The sequence below is a fragment of the Perna viridis genome, chromosome 5, assembly GCF_037379345.1.
Source record: "Perna viridis isolate PV_CMFRI_1.1 ecotype Kerala chromosome 5, ASM3737934v1, whole genome shotgun sequence".
Taxonomy (NCBI): Eukaryota; Metazoa; Mollusca; class Bivalvia; order Mytilida; family Mytilidae; genus Perna; species Perna viridis.
The window spans coordinates 49,525,776-49,549,001 of record NC_142449.1 but is presented as its reverse complement, the minus strand read 5'-3'; the positions used below and the strand labels follow the sequence as shown (position 1 = coordinate 49,549,001).

Sequence of the window (23,226 nt, the reverse complement as noted above, 5' to 3'; positions counted from 1 at the left end):
ATTGTTCTTGGGACATAATGACATTTTTTGGACAATTTTTTTTTTATATCATTATTTGAACACAAACTAAAAAGCCTGGTTAATTAGGGCCCCACTATGAAATGTAGTGATCACTCTGTCCGTCCGTTCGTCCATTTGTCCATTACAAACACATGTCCGGGCTTTTGTTTTGTCTTTCAGTGTGGGCTCAGATATTTGGCATGTGGGTAGATAGCATTAAGACCAAGTGTCACATACAATGGATATTGGCCTATGACCTTGAACTTTGACCTTAATGTCAAATTCAGTGTTTTTCGGTGACAAACTTGTATCCAGGCTGTAACTTTTTTATGCCCCCGCAACGATAAGTTGGGGGGCATATTGTTTTACCCCTGTCCATCTGTAATTCCATCCATCCCATAAGTTTCCCGCACTATTTTTGTAAATCCTTGAAGATATTGAACTGATTTTTGTATGTAAGTCTTTCATGATTAGTTACAGATCGAGTTAAAGTTTCGTTCTGCTACACTGACTTTAACCAAAATTATGGGCCCTGGACTTAAAAAATTTCATGGAAATAACAGTTTTCTGCCCTTTTTTTGTAAACCCTTGAAGATATTGAACTTTTTTTTTGGTATGTGAGTCTGTCATGATTAGTTACAAATCGAGTATAAGTTTCATTCTTCTACGCTGAGTTTTACCAAAATAATGGGCCCTGCACTTTAAAATTGTATTGAAATAATAGTTTTTTGCTTTTTTTGTTGCAATTGCTTGAAGATATTTTACTGATTTTTGGTATGTGAGTCTGTCATGATTAGCTACAGATTGAGTTTAAGTTTCGTTCAGCTATGCTGAGTTTTACTCAAAACCACATCTAGTTTATCTTTTGATGCGGCCATTTGATATTTGGTATGTGGGTAGGTCATGTAAAGATGATGTGTAGTGTACCATGGAAAGTGGCCTATGACCTTGAACTTTGACTTCTATGGCAAATTCCTGTTTTTTTTTTGTTTTTGTTTTTTTTTCAATGTTGAACTTTTGTCCAGGCTGTATTGTTTTTGTCTTTTTATGTGGGCTTTTGATATTTGGCATATGAGTAGATCACATAAATCCATTTTGTATATATTGTTTATTGAAACAGCGGGGGCCACAGAGATGGGTTCCATCTCAAGGATTTCTATTTTATATGTAGAACTTATTTTCTGGCAATCATGTCAATTTGATAGAAATATTAGTGCTTACTATTTGTGGTATACCTAGAAACTAAAAATATCGCTCTCTGCTGAGCAAATTTAACTTCTGAGAAGCTACAAGGAGATTGTCTATTTGTTTAGGATTTTCTCACTTATAGCAGTGATAAGTGCCTCCTCCCTTAAAAATCCAGATGAAGACACTGCTAAATTTTGAAGATTTTGTTCTTTTCAAGCAAGGTTTTTTTTTTAAGTTGTAGATCAAGGTTGTCAGTTATTCAGGTGTTTTATTTTATCTGGTTCAAATTTAAAAATGACTTCCAAATGTTGACTTACAAAATTAGAAATATTCTGAACATTTTCTTGTACATTGTCTTTTAAGTAGATTTGTGTATAATAATCTTTCTTTCCATTGCTTGATTGTATTTTGAAGAAAAGCAAAATGACAAAGACACTTGTCAGACAGTAAATCTCAGTTCTAGAAAATCAGCTTATAATTGTCAGCATCTTTAACATTGATATAAATACTGAGCATGGGATGAATGGATACTTTTATAAGCTGGTCAATAGCTCCTCTTATAAAAAAATGTCACAACAAATTTATACCAGTTATATTTGCACTTCTTAAGAATATGACACAAAAAGACATTCTTGAAAAAAATCCTTCATTCATGACCTTCAGGCAGCTCTAATAGTATAAAGAAAACATCAAATTGTCAAGCAATACTACTGGAAATTTCAACTGTGAATTTATATTATTCTGTTTGGTTAATAATGCCTAGGTGTATGTAATTTTTTGTGTGCTTTAAGCTTGACTTTTTTGACTGGAAACTTTTTATTCTTATGTCCCAGCTTGACAAGTTTGTGGTCAGTCGCCTATTTGCCTGTCCATCATACTCTAGGTATCCATATGAGAGGGCTAAATCTGATTAGCCATATCTTTTCTTACCTACACAAAATGTTCTGGACCATAAAATATAGGTCAAGTTGGATTATTGTGTATTTGGGAATGGTTGTGCTTTTCCACTTAGACATTACAGGGGTATCAGTAATCATTAGATTGACCTTTTTTTAAAAATCAATATGATGTTTTTCAAGCTTTAAAAAAAAGCTAAAACAATTAAACCCAGAACTGAAAGAATAAGTAGATTTTTTCTTCTATTTATTTTTACCATAGAGACTATCAGTGAATTAATTTTGTTCTTGAAAACTTTTTTGCTTTCCTTTAATAGATATTATATATTGCCTCTACATTGCAGAGAATTAACTCCTCACATAAGCATTAATACTGCAAACTGATGGCTTCATTGTAACATGGAATTGATTGTTTTTTTTTTCAGTATGTTTAGATTGACATAATAATAATATATAAGTGATCTTGATTTTTATTAGTCACATATTTGACATTTGTAGAACCATAATTCATTCGGTACAGTGTATGTAATTGTTCATGGCTTTAAAGCAAAAATACAATCTGTCCAAAAAGTTAAGACTGATCTTCAATGCACTCCTGCGGCGGATACAGGGGGAGAATGCATATGATGCATATGATACAGGACAAAATAATGATAATCTGTGCTCCCAGGAAACCAAAAAAAAAAAAAAAAATTAAATGCATGTCATGGTACTAGTCTGGTCAAGATTTATATGTTATATTGTCGTGTCAATGTCAAGTATCGCATGAAAAGAGCTACTTAATTAAAAAAAGAAAAGTTTTTTTTAGCATAAATTTGTAGACTTCAGGATTGACCTGTTGAATTGCCTTATGCATGTTGGTTCAGTTGATTCCTTAGAACAGTGAAATTTGAGTGGACATTGGTTAGGCCATGGTTTTTTAATTTTTAGTTTTAAGAAATTATTTCACCAAAGTCATGAGTAGGAGGATGAAAAAAAAAAAAAAAGAGACATTTTAGAATTTTTTTTGTTTTTTTTAAGATTTTTTAAAGATTTTTTTATTTTAGAATTTTTTTTTTTTATTTTGTTAAAGATCATACTTTTCTGAACGTATTTGATATGGTTTTCAGACAAAATAGGTTGAATTTGTGTTTGTGGATTTATAATTGTGCCGTTTCTTTCTGTCTGACATTGTTTCAACCATTTTAAAATAATGTGTTGATTTTCTGCCCACAAGGTTCTAGGACTTGCCTTCTTTTTTTTCCACTTTTTTCTAAATATTAAACAGAAATAGAGTTGAACATTCTTTTTCAAACAATAATTGTATAGGTATTTATACCCCATTTCACTCATCACTCCCACAGGCAAATCAGTTGCCACTTCTGTGGAGGAACGAATCATACTGTGGCCCTGTCCATGAATGTAAGCACTATTGCCATAATTTTTTTCTATTAATAGATCCGGATCTAATTCATCAGATATAGCCTGGCCTATCGTAGAATCAGTTTGGGCCTTTATAAATTGTTTTTTAATTGTTTTAAGACCAGGATGAAACACAACGATGCAGAACCATGAATGCATCTTTCCTGTGCTCGCTGTTCAGGTAAAACAGTACTATTTCTCATTATTTTAGGTTGGCCTTTTTTGTACCCTACTTAAGTAAATACTTCCGGACACTCTGATTGGACAAATTGTGCTGACACCCAAAATGTTTTATTAATTACAGGCTCTAACCTTATTATACTTTTAAAAAGTTACATTTTATTTTTTGAAAACCATTTTATATAAATATTATGAACTTTTAAAATTTATGTGCCATTCACAGAAAAAGGGGGGAAGTTTGACCCCAAACATCATCTGCTTAAAATAACAAAGAATCGAGACGGTTTTGCTATGACTTTGATCAAATTTTAGTGAGAGAAATGAAGATATTACTGGAAAAAGTCATTTTATAGCTCCGTCATTGTTTTAAAGGTGTGAATATTTGAAATGTTTCACTATTGTCGCCCTATTGGAAATAGATAGTACCGTTCTACCTTCAGATCTCTTCGCTCAGGGGTGCTTCGCTTCAAAGTATTCAAAACAAACTTTGAACAATGTGGTTTTTACCATAAAAACTGCTATGTCTTTCAAGCGTAATAAAGATTAAGACTGTTAGAGATATAGCCAATAACCTTTAACCTTTTATTTTTTTGAAACAGCAAAGCACCGAGTTATAAATAAAAAAAATATATGAAACAAAAGTCATTTTATTTTTTTTTTTCCAAATTGCTAGAAATTAGGGTCGGCGGATTTGTAAAACTAAAAATAAAAAAACAATGGCCTTATAGGCAGACAAGCATATCTATTAATATGTCTGAATTTGCTAATTTTGCAAAAATTGCTTTAGATGGCTTATATATTGTCCTTATACTGGTCTTTATCCATAACCATTTATGCTTTGTACTGTGAAATCACTCAATGTCACAGATCATTTATGTGTTAAAATCTAAATATTAAAAGCATCTTTTTTTAAATAATTCCTTTGAACACTGCATTGGTCATAAGCATACAATGTACCTGTTAACCCTCCCATGTTCAGAGGGAGCTATGGACTCCCACGAAAGAGTGTGTCGCCTGTGTGGGAGGTTTAAAACTAATACTTTGAAAGATTTCTTAAGCTTATATAGCTACCATTGGGAAAAAAAATCCTCCATCATAAGACGATTGATTCCCTGAAATGTACAGCCTTTTATGAAAAATCCTTTAAATAGAATTATTGTTTTAAAAGTTTCCACTTCTTTGTTTTATATATATATATATTTTTTTTTTTTTTTTTTTTTTAAATATCTGATTGTTTGTGTGCCAAAATCTCCCACAAAAAATTGTTGGAATGAGGGAGATCTCCCACATTCTGAGGCTAACAAGTATACATTAGAATATCAGTTTAAATTGGATAACTTGCATTAACTACTATGGTTGAGCAAAGAATAAAACCACACTGAATATTTCACAGTACATGTTTTGCTGCCATTCCTCACTTCATTACCCATAATGCATTTATGTCCCTGCAGATGCTGCAGCATTCAACCTTTGGTAAAATTAAATGTGTAAAGGAAAAATGTCAGGTGTAGTATCAACTGACAGATACTGAAAGAATAAGATACACTACAGATTAACATGGATTTTTTTGTGAATTCACTGAAACAACTTTAACTAAGGAAACTAAACTATGAGATGCCAAGCGAAATTGTAGGAAACCATGAGAAGTTAAGGGAAGTTGTGGGAAACCATGGAGGGTCAAGGCAATCATGGAAAACTCAGTAAGGAATACAAACTATCACAGAAGCATGTCTTCATCAACTCAGTAAGGAATACAAACTATCACAGTAGCATGTCTTCATCAACTCAGTAAGGAACACAAACTATCACAGTAGCATGTCTTCATCAACTCAGTAAGGAACACAAACTATCACAGTAGCATGTCTTCAATTTCAACAACTCAGTAAGGAATACAAACTATCACAGTAGCATGTCTTCAACAACTCAATACAGAAAACACGAACTATCACAGTAGCATGTCTTCAACAACTCAATAAGGAATACAAACTATCACAGCATGTCTTCAATTTCAACAACTCGGTAAGGAACACAAACTATCACAGCATGTCTTCAATTTCAACAACTCAGTAAGGAACACAAACTATCACAGTAGCATGTCTTCAACAACTCAGTAAGGAATACAAACTATCACAGTAGCATGTCTTCAACAACTCAATACAGAAAACACGAACTATCACAATAGCATGTCTTCAACAACTCAATAAGGAATACAAACTATCACAATAGCATGTCTTCAACAACTCAATAAGGAATACAAACTATCACAGCATGTCTTCAATTTCAACAACTCGGTAAGGAACACAAACTATCACAGCATGTCTTCAATTTCAACAACTCAGTAAGGAACACAAACTATCACAGTAGCATGTCTTCAACAACTCAGTAAGGAATACAATCTATCACAGTAGCCTGTCTTCAACAACTCAGTAACGAACACAAACTATCACAGCATGTCTTCAACAACTCAGTAACGAACACAAACTATCACAGTAGCATGTCTTCATCAACTCAGTAAGGAATACAAACTATCACAGTAACATGTCTTCAGCAACTCAATGAGGAACACAAACTATCACAGCATGTCTTCAATTTCAACAACTCAGTGAGGAATACAAACTATCACAGTAGCATGTCTTCAACAACTCAATAAAGAAAACACGAACTATCACAGTAGCATGTCTTCAATTTCAACAACTCAGTAAGGAATACAAACTATCACAGTAGCATGTCTTCAACAACTCAATACAGAAAACACGAACTATCACAATAGCATGTCTTCAACAACTCAATAAGGAATACAAACTATCACAGCATGTCTTCAATTTCAACAACTCGGTAAGGAACACAAACTATCACAGCATGTCTTCAATTTCAACAACTCAGTAAGGAACACAAACTATCACAGTAGCATGTCTTCAACAACTCAGTAAGGAATACAATCTATCACAGTAGCCTGTCTTCAACAACTCAGTAACGAACACAAACTATCACAGCATGTCTTCAACAACTCAGTAACGAACACAAACTATCACAGTAGCATGTCTTCATCAACTCAGTAAGGAATACAAACTATCACAGTAACATGTCTTCAGCAACTCAATGAGGAACACAAACTATCACAGCATGTCTTCAATTTCAACAACTCAGTGAGGAATACAAACTATCACAGTAGCATGTCTTCAACAACTCAATAAAGAAAACACGAACTATCACAGTAGCATGTCTTCAATTTCAACAACTCAGTAAGGAACACAAACTATCACAGTAGCATGTCTTCAACAACTCAGTAAGGAATACAAACTATCACAGCATGTCTTCAATTTCAACAACTCAGTAAGGAACACAAACTATCACAGCATGTCTTCAATTTCAACAACTCAGTAAGGAACACAAACTATCACAGTAGCATGTCTTCAGCAACTCAGTAAGGAATACAATCTATCACAGTAGCCTGTCTTCAACAACTCAGTAACGAACACAAACTATCACAGCATGTCTTCAACAACTCAGTAAGGAATACAATCTATCACAGTAGCCTGTCTTCAACAACTCAGTAACGAACACAAACTATCACAGCATGTCTTCAACAACTCAGTAAGGAACACAAACTATCACAGTAGCATGTCTTCATCAACTCAGTAAGGAATACAAACTATCACAGTAACATGTCTTCAACAACTCGGTAAGGAATACAAACTATCACAGCAGCATGTCTTCAATTTCAACAACTCAGTAAGGAACACAAATTATAATGCAAATGATATTAACAGGGAGCACAAATTTAAACCATATTTCATTGCCATGTATATCATCTTTAGGCTCAAACCAAAAATTTTCAAAAAAAGTAAATTCATTATGCTTAGCTTATTCTTAGCAAATCATTGAACTTTTGTAATCATTGCTTAATTTGCTTGATGTAGTTTATCAGCATGCTTATTTTTATTGTAATCATCAGTGCCACAGCTTGTATGTACTATCAGTGTCCAGCTAAACACCACTGGGACTGGTTAAAATGCTAATACTGATAAAACAGGTATAGTTAGGTAAAATCTGAAATTCTTGTAATGTTATGATTTATGCAATAAAGTAATATATTACAGAAAAAATAATAAGTTTTGAAATTATTTCATTCGTAAAATTTAATATGCATGATATTGTGATTGGATGCACTTTAAACAACCATCAAACTGATATTCACAATCAGAAGTACAATGTGTATGCTTTTTCAACTTGCTTGTATATTTAATACCATGCTTGCTTTGCTTGTATGTTTACCTAGCTTGCTTGACTGTACTGACTTTAATATTAAGTAGTGATACAGCTTGATATGTCAGCTAAAGATGAGAAGAAGAGATAGAAAGTTTGTTAAAAGAAGAGTTTCTAATGTCTCTGCTTAATTTTAAAGACTAAAGATTGAGGTAATATAAAAAACAGATGTGGTATGATTGCCAATGAGACAGGCATCCACCAAATGCCAAGCAATGAACAATTATACTTCTACAGGTCACTGCATGGTTGTCAATGATTGGCAAAACCTATATCATAAAAGGCCCCAAAATAAATGATGCACTTTATAAATCTCTTTTTGACTTCAGTCTGTTGTGTGGTCATCTTTGTAACATTGCCAGCAAATTAGTCCCCATGATCTTAGAAGTTCTCTGTTCTTCTGAAATTTTTGAAAAGTTCAAAACTCTATATAGGTTCAGTTTTGTAGATCATCTGTACAACTTCTGAAAGGATCATAGTAGATGTTGTAGTAATGAATGGTTAGGCTGATAATGGTAGATAAATGTTTTAATGAATGATTGCACCTTAACTCTGAAGATGGCTCTTCAATTTTGAAAACTTCATAATAAGGATTCTTAGAGATGGCTCCTTGCTTTTTTTTTATCGTTTCTTTGACAAATTATACTTTCATCTATCATTCACAACCTTACCAATATTACTAAGTTTTGTCAGTATAACTATTTTGCTATTGTTTATTCACAACCTAACAAATATGACTAAGATTTGTCAGTATAACCGTATTTTGCCATTGTGATATACATAATGTCTTTAGAATATTTTGACTCATGACTAAATGGTGTAGGGTGATGTATCATCCCATACATGTATATTAATTATTGATGAACTGTTGAAACTGGGTCACCTTAGATCAAATATATTCATGCATAACTTTTGTGACACTTGCTGCCCAAGGTTAAGGTCAGTTTTATGTATTATTAGTGTCTGTGTATGCAAATGGGGTTATAACTTTTTTGTTGGCTTGTCCAAATTAAGATTTTTAAAAATCTAAAAAAAGAAATACCTCACTGTTTGTTAAAGATGATAAAACTTGCATAAACTGAACCTTAAATAAACCTGTCTAAACCAAAGTAAGATAATGAACTTGTCTGAACCGAAGATAAACTTGTCTAAACCAAAGTAAGAAGATAAACCTGACTAAACCAGTCATAAGATAAACCTGCCGAAACCGAAGTCAGATAATAAACCTGTCTCAACCCAAGTCAGAAGATAAATCTGCTTAAACCAAAGTCAAAAGATAAACCTGTCAGATAATAAACCTGTTTAAACCAAAGATAAACCTGTCTAAATCAAAGTCAGATAATAAACCTGTCTAAACCAAAGTCAGAAGATAAATCTGCTTAAACCAAAGTCAAAAGATAAACCTGTCAGATAATAAACCTGTTTAAACCAAAGATAAACCTGTCAGATAATAAACCTGTTTAAACCAAAGATAAACCTGTCTAAATCAAAGTCAGATAATAAACCTGTCTAAACCAAAGTCAGAAGATAAACCTGTCTAAACCAGTTATAAGATGAACCTGCCTAAACCAAAGTCATAAGACAAACCTGTCATAAACTATTTCTAATTCTCTTGTTTTATAATTTGAGTCTTATCATCTTCGCCAGTCTTAATTTAGGTTTCACTGTGGTTTTAAACAAGAAGTCAGATTCTGTGTATCTTTAAACTGAGTTAAGCTGTTGCAACAATGGACCAAGCGATTGTGATATATGTTAACAATTTAACTCTATGAACACAAACTTTAGTTGTATTATTCTGTCTTAACTCGGATTTGTTTGGAAGTATGTTAGGGTTGTCAGGTTTTTGGAAGTATGTTAGGGTTGTCAGTATTTTGGAAGTATGTTGGGGTTGTCAGGTTTTTGGAAGTATGTTAGGGTTGTCAGGTTTTTGGAAGTATGTTAGGGTTGTCAGTATTGTGGAAGTATGTTAGGGTTGTCAGGTTTTTGGAAGTATGTTAGGGTTGTCAGGTTTTTGGAAGTACATAGAGGTTTTTGTTGGGTTTTTGGAAGTTTGTAATGGTTTTATCTGTTTTTTTGAAGTATGTAGAGGTTTATTCAGGTTTTGGAAGTATGTAGTGGTTTTGTCAGTTTTTTGGCAGTTTATAGTGATTTTATCCATTTTGTCTTGTGAGTAATAAGGTACTGTCAAAGAGTGCTTTATGTTTAAGTACTGAGTGGTGTCCTGTGTTAATTTTTGTGACTTATGTACTGGGGTTTACTGTTGTGGACATTTTTGTCTTATCTTGTTCTACCCTCATTACAGAAAAATGACCATCTTGCAAAGCTTATAACTGATGTTGCACATGCTGTGCATGGCAAACATTGTTAAAACTGCACATGCATTTCATTCAGAAATTGCACTGGCACATGTTCAGGAATGTTTTTAATATGATTTGCCTCTATAATGATTTGTATTTGGTTAATTTCACAATTGTAAAGTGTTCTCATGAATAAACTAGAAGATTGGCAACTTCTGGTTCTTGTGGTTTGTCTAGAATTGGTATTTAATGGATATATACTTTACAGGTGCTCTGTGGTTTTGTGGTTTGTAAATAAGAAGTTGCTGATAACTCAAGTGTCTGTTGCTATTATATCTATTCCATTAGTTTACATTGTACCAGCTGTCAGTACCAGTTTGGGATTAGAGGTCACAAAAAAAATATAAAGAATATGATATCAGACTAGCATTGATGTTTTGTTATTTTTTTTTCAAATTTGGTACTGTACTTTTATTCCCTGTTAACATTGTCTGTTTGTTTGTCTTTCACACACCAGGTGTTACCTTGTAGGTGGTTATTTTTTTCCTATGAATGTTGGCAGTTACATCACAATGAAACTTAGATCACACATATACTATTTGGTCTGTGAATAAATATACCACATTTTATGGTTCCAAAAAGGACATCAATGTTTTTGTTTTGTCAAAAGTTTCATTTCTTAAGCCTAATCAGCCTAACAACACATTGGCATTTCCTTCAGTGGCATCAGGGGTGGGAGGTAGGAGGGGGGATGAAAATGTCTCATTTCTTAATTTCTTGACTGAAAATAGTCAAATAGATATGATTGAGTTTTGGCAGCCTCTAGACCATGAATGAATTAAGAGTACAGTACCATCCTTTTAGGCTGAGTTCTTGTCCTTCATTTACAAGGTTGTACAAAATATGGTATACTATGAAACGTACTCCCTTGGAAACAAAGTTGGTTTATCTTCCCACTTTCCTTTAAGTGAAGGGTTTTTTTTTTCTCATTCAGGTTTGACAATGACCTTAGATTTATCTGAACAATTTTAACCTTAACCTTCTCCATGTTTCTTGTCTATGATAAGATACATGTTGTCTGTTTTGGACAAAAGTACTGTGTTGCCAATAAACAGAAATATATAAATTTGAATTTAGATTTAAGTTGAATTGTTTGGGAGGACTTTAGGTTGTTTTTAATGTCAATGCCACTAAATTGGTATATTTTATCCATATTATTAGTCTTCTCTTGTATCTATAGAGCTAATCCCAGTAACAGGAAGAAAATATGTCATGGTGATTAAGGGGGTTTTGTATGGAATTTTCATATACCACTTCCTTTATCAAGGGATCAAATCTTATCACTTCTATCAACGAGTGATATAATAAACTTTCTTTTAAACAAAGCTTACTAAATCTGTAAAAAAACAGTAGTCTTTAAAAAAAAAAATATTCTATTGAGAACATTTTCTTACACATCAATGAATGTGTAACTTCTATGGTCATTGATTTTTTTATTTTATTTTATTTTTTTTTTAAAATCAGTCAAGATTGAAGATTCAATACACATCCCACTAGTGCAGAAATGTAATATACTATTTCTGGCTGAATTGCTTTACACATGTATAAAATAACAATAAAGAATGACATTAAACCATGTGACAATATTATGTAAATGGAGAAAAAAGTTATATGGCAGTAGGGAGGGGAACTAACAGATGGAGAAAAAGTTTTATGGCAGGGAGGGAAACTAACAGATGGGTTTTGGAGTGTTTTTGTACATGTCAGTACAACATTGCTTTAGTTAAGAAAATGCATGGATTGTGATAGGAATGGTGGTTATTAGTACCTCATTGTCTGCTGGTCATCCTTTGGTTGTGTCCTGTCGTTTGTAAGTAGAAAAGGATAAAGATGGGTTGACCATCTAGATTTCACTAGCTATTCAACTCGTATTGAAGGTGCGAAATTTTTAAGCTATTTTGATGAAGAAAAAAAAATTATTAAAAAAATGATTCCATAGATTTAAACAACTTTTAGATAAGATTTCTGGGCCTATTTGTTTGACAGATATATGGTATGCTTGTTTTTTTATTGCAATTAAAGTATAAAGTTGAGTGTGTCTAACATGTTCAAACTGGACCTTGTCAGCTGACTAAGCAGGTTTATAAACCCTTCAAACTTGTTATAGTAAAAGAAAATAATTAGAGTGATAGAAGTATTGGATTATCACAATATATTCAATATTTAGTTCATGATATGTAGGGCCCTAGTTCAATTACTTTTCTACGTGATTTCCTGAATGAAGCTTCCTGATTTTCATGGCATTCTATGTCTTTGACCTATGTTATTCTTAACCTGATGCCTTTCAGGTCCATTTGACTGAATTTTGCTGCTATAGATCTTTTTGACCAAATGAGTTTTATCCTGATATCTTCATTTCCTGCTCATTAAGTCAGGGGTACAATAAAATGTCATCTTTATGACAATTCCTGAAATGGCCGTCACACTTTTAGTTTCTATCACCAGTGCCTTTGGAATCTTCAGCACAGTGTTATTGAACATAAGATAGAGGTATTTTAAGGCATAGTATCCCCTAGATATGAAAAAGTTAACATTCATTTTATGTAAAATTATATAAATAAACTGGCCTGACTTTTGCTGTTTTAATTTTATCAATCTGCATAGAGGGCGAAAATGACCTGAGTCTGGATAATGTTCTGAGATGTTGCCTATGTTTTAAAGGTAAACTCTATTCAGATTGACATGTTAGTCAAAAGAAAAGCAATATCCACCAATACACAATAGGTGATTTAAAGAGTAATCAAGGGAACCAAGGTTATAGCGGTAATCAAAAGAATGTAATCCAGGGACAAAGACTAGACATGGAAAACAGACCTAATCAACAAAGAACATAAAGTAACTAAAATCATACATACAAAGTAACAAAAGCAAATGAGCAACTCGGACTCCACTAAAAACTGGGAGCATGGACCAGGTGCACTGGTAGGGTAAGCATCCTCTGCTTTTCTAGAAACACCCGCCAAGCTGCTCAGAAAAAGTCAAGTCCATGATAGACAAACAAGGAAGGGAAAACTATGACCAGTTTTTCATGGTGCAGATGGATACACCATAACGATTCACGAGTTCATGATGACAACCATAAAACTTCTGTAGTGATGACTTCACTCTTGTAGCAACATTACCCTGTTCCAGAAGCCTATTTGTTAGAGTTCTAGCGCGATACAAAAAGTCTGCGTAGTTTCGGCAAGCCCTGGCATAACATATGAGTTGTGATATGAATACTCCATACATAGGTGCTGAAGGAATATTGCCACAGATGAAAGGAAAGTTGACAATTCCGAATGAAAAGTCTTCACGTTTGTCGTAAAGTTTGGTCAACAGTTTTCCTTTACCATCGATGTAGGTCAAGATATGAGGCTTCACAGTGTCTGTAGTATCGTTTATCTTTGGGGTAGATTACACTGTGTAAATGAGTGGACCAAGTGAATCTCAGGTGTTTGTTTATTTTTGCTCTCTCTTTAGAATTGAAAAAAATAACCCTGCAAAAGTCAGGTCATTTTTTGATATAATTTTACTTAAACTTGATGTAATTTTTCATATCTAAGGGATGCTATGCCTTAAAATTTTCTAGATACACAGGTTGGCCTGTAGTCAGAGGGAAATAAGTTGTGAAATTGAGGCTATATTTGTGGAAAGGTAATGATGAACCTTAAACTGGTACAAACTTCCATGAATTCTACTTCTGGTTTTGTCATCTGAGATAAATATTTGAACACAAATCTGTGGTTTGTCTGGAATTAACTACATAATGGAAAGCACCCAAGTTTTATATTATTGTTTATTGCATTTATATGATGTTTATCAGTAAATAAGCCCCCCTCCTCCAATCCTAATGAAATTAGCAAGCTTTGTTCTCTAAATCAAAACAACTTAAAGAGATGATTAAGTTTTTAGTTGCAGTAATACATTTGGACATTCATCTTCCTGTCTATCAGAATGTCCAAAGGTAGTACCAGAAATAAAAAAAAAATAATCATCTTTTTAAGTTGTGTTGATTTAGAGAACAAAGCTTGCTTTCATTTTTACCTGCAGTGAAACTAACAGTGAAAGCAGGTCTGGTAGACATTCAACTTTGTCCATCTGGCTTAGGGGGAGCACCTTCTGTAATATGTAACTTAAAAAGTATTGAACCAATAATATTCAAACTTTGCACAGTATTTATATACATATTGAACCTGTGCAATATTTTATGAACTTTTCCCTTTGTTTTTACCATTTTGAACTTGGCTTTTTTTCATCATGTTGAGGGTACCTACTTTTTGTAATTTGTATCTTAAAGTTTAGAACCGACATTATCTAAACTTTGCTTAGTGTTATAAATGTATTGAAGATGTCAATTTTTTGTTTTGTCTTTTTTTTCAGTAGTTTATACTTTCATAAATACAAAAATGTAATTTGTTACCCACACAATATTTTTTTTACTTAGTGTTATTACATATATTGAAAATATTTGTGTCAGCATAAATATGACATCGACAAATGCACAGTTCCAAACATGTTATGGGTCTATTAATGCATATTCCCACTGTTTTTGAATTTGAGGCAGTGTGGGACTTGTCAGTCTTTGCACAAACTATTTTTGAATTTAGGGAATGTTTGGGACTTTTCAGTTCCTGTACTATTTATGAATTGGTGGGACTTTTCAGTTATTGTACTATTTATGAATTGGTGGGACTTGTCAGTTCTTGTACTATTTATGAATTGGTGGGACTTGTCAGTTCTTGTACTATTTATGAATTAGTGGGACTTGTCAGTTCTTGTACTATTTATGAATTGGTGGGACTTGTCAGTTCTTGCACTTACTTGAATTGAGGCAGCTGTTTGGGATTTGTGAGTTCTTGTCCTACTTAGGAAATTAAGTTAATGTTCATGTTTTGTCAAGTTTTGTTTTTACTGTTAAAATTGTGATTTGTCTATTTTTATACAGAAGTTTAGTTGTATTTAAGTCCCTATTAAGGCAGTGTTTCTGTATCATTTATCAACACTGATCTTACTACAAAACACATTGTTATATATTATATAGGACAATAATGACTTCGTTTTCATTTTGAAATGCTAGAATGTCTAGTTTTAAGTACTACAGAGGAGCGCAACTATGGTGATATTCTTTTTTTTTAATCCATAGTATAAATCTGAAGTATATAAGAAGACTATTTTTACTGATTATATTGGCTCCTTTATTGTCAGTATAAAACCGGAATATGAATTGCGATTTTCAGTGAATATATTTTTTGTAATTTTTAACATGAGTTATTTTACATAAACTTTATTACATATTCTGCACCTCCTATTTTCATTTTTTATCCAAATCACATAGTGAACCATTAAATACTGAGTATGTTTAAAAAATTTGTGCACATTGCTCACAGTTTTAATATAATACTTGTTTTAATTTTTTGAAGAACTTCAAAATGTTCAGTTGGACTTCTAATTTGAATTCAGTTGGACCAGTTTGCTATTTAATATTTCCCCAAAAGCTTACCCAAAACAAGACATTCAGATAAACTTTCTTGATAAATGTAGTTTCTTTGTGAGTGCAGCTTTTTATATTTTCAAATTGACATAAATTTCATTGAATTCTCTCTATTACAGGTAAATATTTTTCAAATTTCAAATACTTTCCATAAAAATGTTGATTTAGCAAACATAAAATTTAGCTTAACATTGAAAGATCCTTTATAAGATTTAAAGCCAGTTTAATCAGGGTTTGTTACATATGAATAATGAGTTTTCTAATTCACCTGTCTTCATTCCAACTGTTTGTTAAAAAATGTTCCCAGACAAAAACGTGACCTGTTTCCAAGGTCAAGCTGACTTAGATTACACAAGATTGCTATGTGAATTGCTGAATAATAAAATGGGTGTCCCACAAAGGGAGTGATTTTTTTTCAGACAGCTTGAGGTCTGAATACTTTAGTATCTAACCAAGTTTATGACTAATGATAGAAAATTAATTCCAGCAAATAACTCATATTATTTCTGAATTAAATGATGGATGTGTTTGTGTAGTGATTGTTATTTAGCTAATTGGCTTATTTCAGCTGTTTTTAGTGTTCTTTTTTCTATAGAGATTGTGCATTTCTTAACATAATACTTTAAAGAATTGGTATAACCATCTTCAAAAATATATCTTTATTTTCCGAGGACAGCTTGGAAAAGATGATTTTGAATTCTGAAATTCAACTATAAGATTTTTTTTCAAAACTCTTGTTTTTGAAAACTTAATTAACATACATTAAGTAGGGAAAAAGTAATTGCAATAAAAAATGAACTAATGGAAATGATGTCAGTTTTTCCTGTATATTTTGTTTTGATAGATTTAAAAAGAAAAAAAGCAGAATGGAACAGAAACTATTTTTGTGTCTAGAATCTAATAAAATAAAAAATATCAAAAGGAAATAATTTTTATTCTAGAATACCATACTGGATGACCATTGTCTTCTGGTTGGTAATTAATTCATGTATTCCATAAAAGAAAATATATACAAAATAATCACTTCTGGAAACAAATCCATGAAATTAATTTTTAGAATTTCATAAAACTTACGTTTCAAGTTTCGCGCCAAAATAATTCCCGCCAAAAATACAAGCTGCATAAAAAATCACCCTTGGATATGAACTCTTTTATCAAGAAGGTCAGTAAGCTCAAATCAGATTCCTGTATTCTGTAGTTTGTGATAGTGTGCGCAGATTTTTCACATCTTAGATTTGTAAGGTCGCCTCTATCCTCAGCTGGAAAATAACTATCAGGATTAGTGCATATCACCTAAGTATGATTTGACGGCAAGTATAATTTTTATCTATTCTGCTGCATGTTATATCAACGAACCAATGGTGGTATTTATCCAGTATGGGTGTGTCGCCTCATTTTTAACCTCCAATAGAAATGATGGATTTAAAATCCTTTATTTGCTGTGCATGATGACCTGAGATTTGTTCTGGCGGGACTTGTGTGTATGCACCACTGTGTAATAGTGTGACGAGACAGCATTTTAATGCACCTACTTTATTTCTTTTTAAACATGTCAAGTATAGAGGCCAGGCAGAGGGTAGGGTATTTTTATATTCAATGTTTCATGTATAGCCTTTGTGTTGTCTTGATCTTAGATGTCTACATTTATAATATTGATTATTTCTCTACCTACCATGTTTGACTCACTAATGGCAGATTTTGTACATTGTGTGATTAACGAGGTGTGTCTTTGTACTGTTCCTCATCTATTTTACATACAAACCAGACACAGTCTAATCTAATGACATCATACCTTCTCTTTTTACTTGCTTGTTAGCCCGCCCTACTTAGTTTTAATGGCGGTCTCCTCTCTAAGCTGGTAAGAGTCGTTTCCCCTTCATGCATGCAACCTGTGAAAGTTGAGGAAATATATCAAGTGCATTTAGGTTGGTCTTTTCTTTCCTTAACATAAAGTTTAGTGATGCATTAACATGCTCAACGATATGTTTAAATGCAAAATGTGTCATTCAATAGGACTCTTAACATGGACTGTTGTGTATTTTAAAACTTGCTTACTTTAGTAAATGTATGTACTGAACATGAGGCGTAATGTATGTCTGTATGTATAAGTAGAAGCCATTTTGCTGAAATTCTAAGAATTTCTATTGAAATTTGCCTTTAAAAATAAGGGTTGTTTTCCCATGTTATTTTAATGATATGTTAAAAAAAAAAGGACCAATGAGAAAATTTGATACTGAAGCATTAGAACATGTGAGGGAAAGAAAGCAATATGGCGGACAAAAATGTATGATGGTGTGTGCTTGAATAAAGTTTGTGCTGGATATTTTTTGCTGACGTAAGAGTTAAATGGTAATTCTAGGTGTTTTTTACTATTTAAAGTGGAAGACAGAGTGAAATTTAAAATTCTGTAGAGTGATTATGAAAGCGCATGCGCCTTTCTGCATCTTATGCATCTGTATTTGCACTGTGTGCATCACAAATTTAGGTATATATATCAAGGAGATAAATTTTGTGTGTCATGCCACAACCCAATAATATTGGCGCAAAAGCAGTAGGCGGGAAAGAACTGGAGAGTTTTTTCGAAGGTCTGCTTGATGACCATAGATTTTTGATATGCTTTTGTGTCTTACAGAGCTGTTTTTGTGTCATTTTCATAAGGATTTACTATGTTAATTGAAACACGTATATGGATGTATTTGTGCCATTATCAGTGTGAACTGCATAACTAATTGTATGTGTTGAAGGAGACATGTTGTATTTGTTCCCCCAATGGAAGTGCACCATCATCTGTATTTGATTGCACATATTAAATGCACATTGGTGGGCGCTGAAGTGTATCGTTAATGCACAAGGATAGGTAAATATTCTACATGTTCTTGAACTATTTTTAAACCAGACAGACAAAACATGTCTTTGAATCGACCCGATGAAAAGAGTATTCAGACTGTAGTTTAAAATACGTCACTAGGTATGTCATGGGAGCATTTTAAAAATTCATCATGGTTGCTTGTTAGTACTGCACGTTTTTGTTTCTGTCTTGATTGTTTGCATGGATTATAGTAGAACATGTTTTTAAGTATTATTATAATTCATTTTGACAAATCAAAATGTTCTGCCCTAATTCACCTGACTCTTGTTTGAGTCCTCGTGGCATAGCGATTTTTCACCCTGTATTCAACATGGCTGAATTTTAAAAAAAATTTCACAGAACCTGTTATTCTTAGAACTTGTTTCTTCTCTTTTTAGGTTAAGATTAGAGTGAAGATCCATCGCATTGTTGCAAGTTTCCCGCCAAAGGTCACATTCATTCTGGCGGTAGTCACCATCGGTCGCCATCTTGGTTGTCTGGAAAGAGAAGTTTCATGGTCATGGCATGTGTTGTTTTCTCAATTGTCTTTACTGAAAAGGAGTTTGGAATAGTTAATACATGTGGTTAGTAAGAACTTGTATTTTATACATAATTTTTAAAACATAATGTTTTTTTAAGGATTTTTGAAAATACATTTGCGATGTGATAGGTATTGAGACAATAATGGCGGATGATGAAAGTCTCGATTTCGTTCATGACGCCCTGTTATTCCTTTTAAAAACTAAGAGGTTCATTCAGATAGTAGAAGTTTTGAAATATTTCTGTTTTTTTTTTTATCTATGTAGGAGAATTTTTTTTTTTAAGAACTTACTACATGAAAGTATACATTTCTTAGATTTTTAAGATGATTTTTTTTTTTTTTGAAAGGTCAAAAAGGGCAATGCGCATGCACCGTATATAGCGTCACTGAATTAATTTACTTGCACACAGACAATTTTTTTTTATTTTCAAAATTTGTGCATTCCATTGCATTGGTAGAAGATGTTTGTTACAAGTACGCATGCGCTTTATGCAAAGACACGTTTTCCAGACATGGCTTAACATCTTGTGTCTCGAGTTGTAACTTCTTGGGCTATTGACTTAAGATGGGATGCATATGACCTTATACAGGTGGCATGGATATTAATAACAACTTAATAATTGGATGGTATTTTTGTTTCCTAAATTTTGTATGGATTTCTATGAATATTTCTTTAAAATTCTAAAAATGGGGTGGACAAATTCTTGAACAGAGGTGACGCGTCTGCGCATTCAGCTCGATTTTCTTTGAACTTTTGAATGTAAGTATAATGTTAGTTGCATTTTTTCTTTTTACTTTGGACTTCTCAGTCTTCAAGTTCAAACTACTGAAATTCTTATGGATTGAAAATTTTTCTCAGTTTGAAATTTCTTCCTTCAAAAAATGCTTTTGCCGACATGCACGCCTGCGCACTTCTGCTTAAGGTTAACATCTTTCGCGTCATCTTAAGATATCGCACTGTTTTGTCTGGGATGGCGTTTGGGGAACGCCTGTTGTAGATCACGGACATGCGGTATGTACCCTTAAGCTCTTGTGTTTCAGTTTCAGGCGGACATCACGCGGCCGCATGATTTTCTGTATAATTTTGAAACATTTTTCTTCTTTGAAATTACAAAATTTTGAATTTGAAATTTTGTGGATGTTATCGTGTTCTAAACTAAGGCACATTAGTGTCTTGTATTCTTATTTGAAAGGATATTTGTAAACTATTAAGGATTTTGTATTTTCAAAATGGTTTTGAATTTTAACCAAAAGATTGAGAAACTTGCACATTTGAATTGAAAGGTAGTTTTTACTTACTTAGCTGTACAACAATAAAGATTTGTACCTGTAGAAATCTTTGCTTTCAAGTTTCAAATTGTAGTTAAAATACGAAGACTATATTTGAAAATTTTTAAACAACTCAAGTATTGGTGCACTGATAAACTTTCCCTCTTGAAAAATGTACAAAATAACTTATGTCTGGAAATTATGTACAGGGGTCATTTACGCATGCGCATATGTCTGCCGTCAAGTGTTAAGGCTTTGAATAATTATTGTACAGGATGATGTCTTAAATTGGAAGTTAAGGGTTGACCGTCACGATTTCATGGACTTCACGCATGCGCATGTGCTGTCCGCGCACGTTGTGTACTTCTGAACTTAAATTTAATTTTAATTTGGAAAGCACAGCAAGAAGCAAGCATCAAATGGAGACTTCCTCTACATTTTATATACTATTTGTTTGTTAAAGATGCTGATTATTTGGTTATTTTTTCAGAAATCTTCCATTCACTGTCTTCGAAATAGAATCAGTATTGCAGAAACTATCTTTGTCAAGCTGGCCGCGGAATGGAGTTAACTTTGCAGGAGTCGTTCTTGCTATACTGGCCGCAGAATGCAGTCGTCTTATTTGAAATCAACATTTATTTGTTGGCCGCAGAAGGAAGTCATTTTACAGATTTACTCCTTGCTATACTGGCTGCAGAATTGAGTCATCTAAACAAAAACCCTTATTATGCTCGCTGCAGATTTGATGTCATCACTATGCGCGCTGCGGATTGGACGTCATCACTATGCTTGCTGCAGTGTAAAATGGCCGCGGAGTAGACTGGCCGCGGAGTAGAATCAACTATACAGAATTTGTTCTTGCATAGCTGTCTGTCGAAGAAGTTTACATCAAACAGTACACAGAAAGAATATCAATTGTACAGTTTATAGGTAATTTTAATTTTTCTTGTCAAATTAATGCATGATTGAAAGACGTCCTGCCAGAATATAGGGACATTTTGATTTCCACAGTATTTTATGTTTGAGAAATGATAATTTAGAGTTATTCCCCTTTGTTTTCTACTGCACCAATATGAGAGTATGGATTTGTTACTTGGTTGACATGAAACTCATCAATCGTGAAAATTTTTGCCAGTTAGAATTTTGTACATTAAAAAGTACCGTAAATATTGCGAAAGTATTAATTAGTCACATACCACCATTCCGGATGTTTGGTGATGTCCCAGAATTCAATTTATGTAAATAACCGTAACTCTATATATTTCCTAACCGTGATAAGTCTAACATATATTGCCGCGGCGATAAAATAACAGAATAATGAAATAAGGGATTTCAACTGCCATAAATGAGATTTGGGCAAACATGAGAATTCTCACATTAACTGTGAAAATCATATTTTTTTGGAAAGATTTCTAGCATCTTTTTATAAATCTGTCTCAAATTTAATCTTAATTGTTTAAGAAAGTGTTCAACTTAACATATGCAAACAGAAGAGGATAAATTTGCTTTAATGATATTACATTATAAAGAAAGCTTATACTTTTATCTATTACCACATATTGGTATCCATCATTTGAATCATTTGTTTTAGGTTTTGTAAAGTAATCACAGTATCTGGGATCTAATTAGTCAGGCAACAATTTGGTGAAGAACAAGAATGAAAGAACTTGATGAAGCTTCTCTGCAAAAGAAAATTTCAGTTAGTAAGAACTCAGAAAAATCTTAAATATTAAGCATTATAAAAGATTCTTTGTTTTTACTGACTTCTAAATAGAATGACATCTTTCTCATTTCTTGGAATAAGGGCTGGAAAATTCTAACAGGAAATATTCTTTTTTTTTTCCTTTAAATAACAAGTTTACCTTGTAGTAGATATTAAACTTCAATATTTAAGAAAAGAAAAAAGTATGGCAAATTTTATGTTTTTTTTTTTTTTATTATATGGAAAGGTGATGGCATACAATTAGACTTAAGAAAAAACTTCCAGGAAAATTTATATTTTTGGTGAATCGTTGACAATAGTGTAATATCCTTAAATAATAAATCAAAAATTCCTACTATTTGGGGATGATAAAGTTGATGACTAAACACATGGTAGTAACTAATGATTAAACTTTAAAAAATCAATTACATTAAAATGAGAATCACGCAAAATTACAGTTTATATCTGCAGCATTATTCAGTGTAAAGAAAAACATAGTTCTTGCCTTTTTCTAAGTTTGGCCTGATATAAATCTGTTTTCACTTATCTGACCGATCCTAGTTTTTTCTAAGTTTGGCCATATATAAATCTGTTTTCACTTATCTGACTGATCCTAGTTTTTTCCAAGTTTGGACTGATATGAATATGTTTTTACTTAAAAGACTAATCCTTATTTTTTGGGACTTCTCTGTTTTTTTTGTTTCTATTCATGAAAAGTCAGAAATCGATGGAAGTATAAACTAGGTAAGACAGACTAACTGACCAACTTTTTTGGCATGTTAGTTGAAACACAGGAATATTTTAATGAGGCCTTTTAGATAACTACCAATAGCTTTTCACATGAACTTTTAAAATTATAAATCTGGTGTCTTTTCCAGTGATAGTCCTTCCAGACAAAAAAAAAGTTCCATCAGACATTTGTAAAAATATAGGAAGTGTCTGTGAATAATTTATTCCTGGTTTGTGACTGATTAATAAGAAGACTATAGTCCTTGACTTTATTGTAGTCTGACACAATGGGGACATTAGTACCTTTAGTTGTGAATCTTTTTCTGTTTTGTTGGTTTGTACTAAGTATTGAATGATTTCACCACAAGTAAAACTT

At 32.7% G+C, this 23,226-nt stretch overlaps 2 long non-coding RNA genes across 4 annotated transcripts in view; one reads left to right on the top strand and one right to left on the bottom strand.

Annotated features, from left to right (window-relative positions):
- LOC148618089 (uncharacterized) overlaps positions 1-23,226 on the top strand; it is a 228,617-nt gene that overhangs the window by 137,004 nt on the left and 68,387 nt on the right. For both annotated transcript variants that reach the window (XR_015922625.1, XR_015922626.1), the window contains exons 9-11: positions 19,008-19,193; positions 20,910-21,349; positions 22,011-22,122. This is a non-coding gene — a long non-coding RNA (uncharacterized LOC148618089). The remainder of the gene's footprint in view (positions 1-19,007; positions 19,194-20,909; positions 21,350-22,010; positions 22,123-23,226) is intronic.
- On the bottom strand, positions 16,677-17,784 carry LOC148618090 (uncharacterized). Of its 2 annotated transcripts, none has more exons than XR_015922642.1 (2): positions 17,434-17,784; positions 16,677-17,020 (listed from the first exon to the last, which is right to left on the bottom strand). It is a non-coding gene; the product is annotated as an uncharacterized LOC148618090 (long non-coding RNA). The 2 variants fall into 2 exon arrangements; XR_015922641.1 differs by having other exon boundaries at positions 17,554-17,784.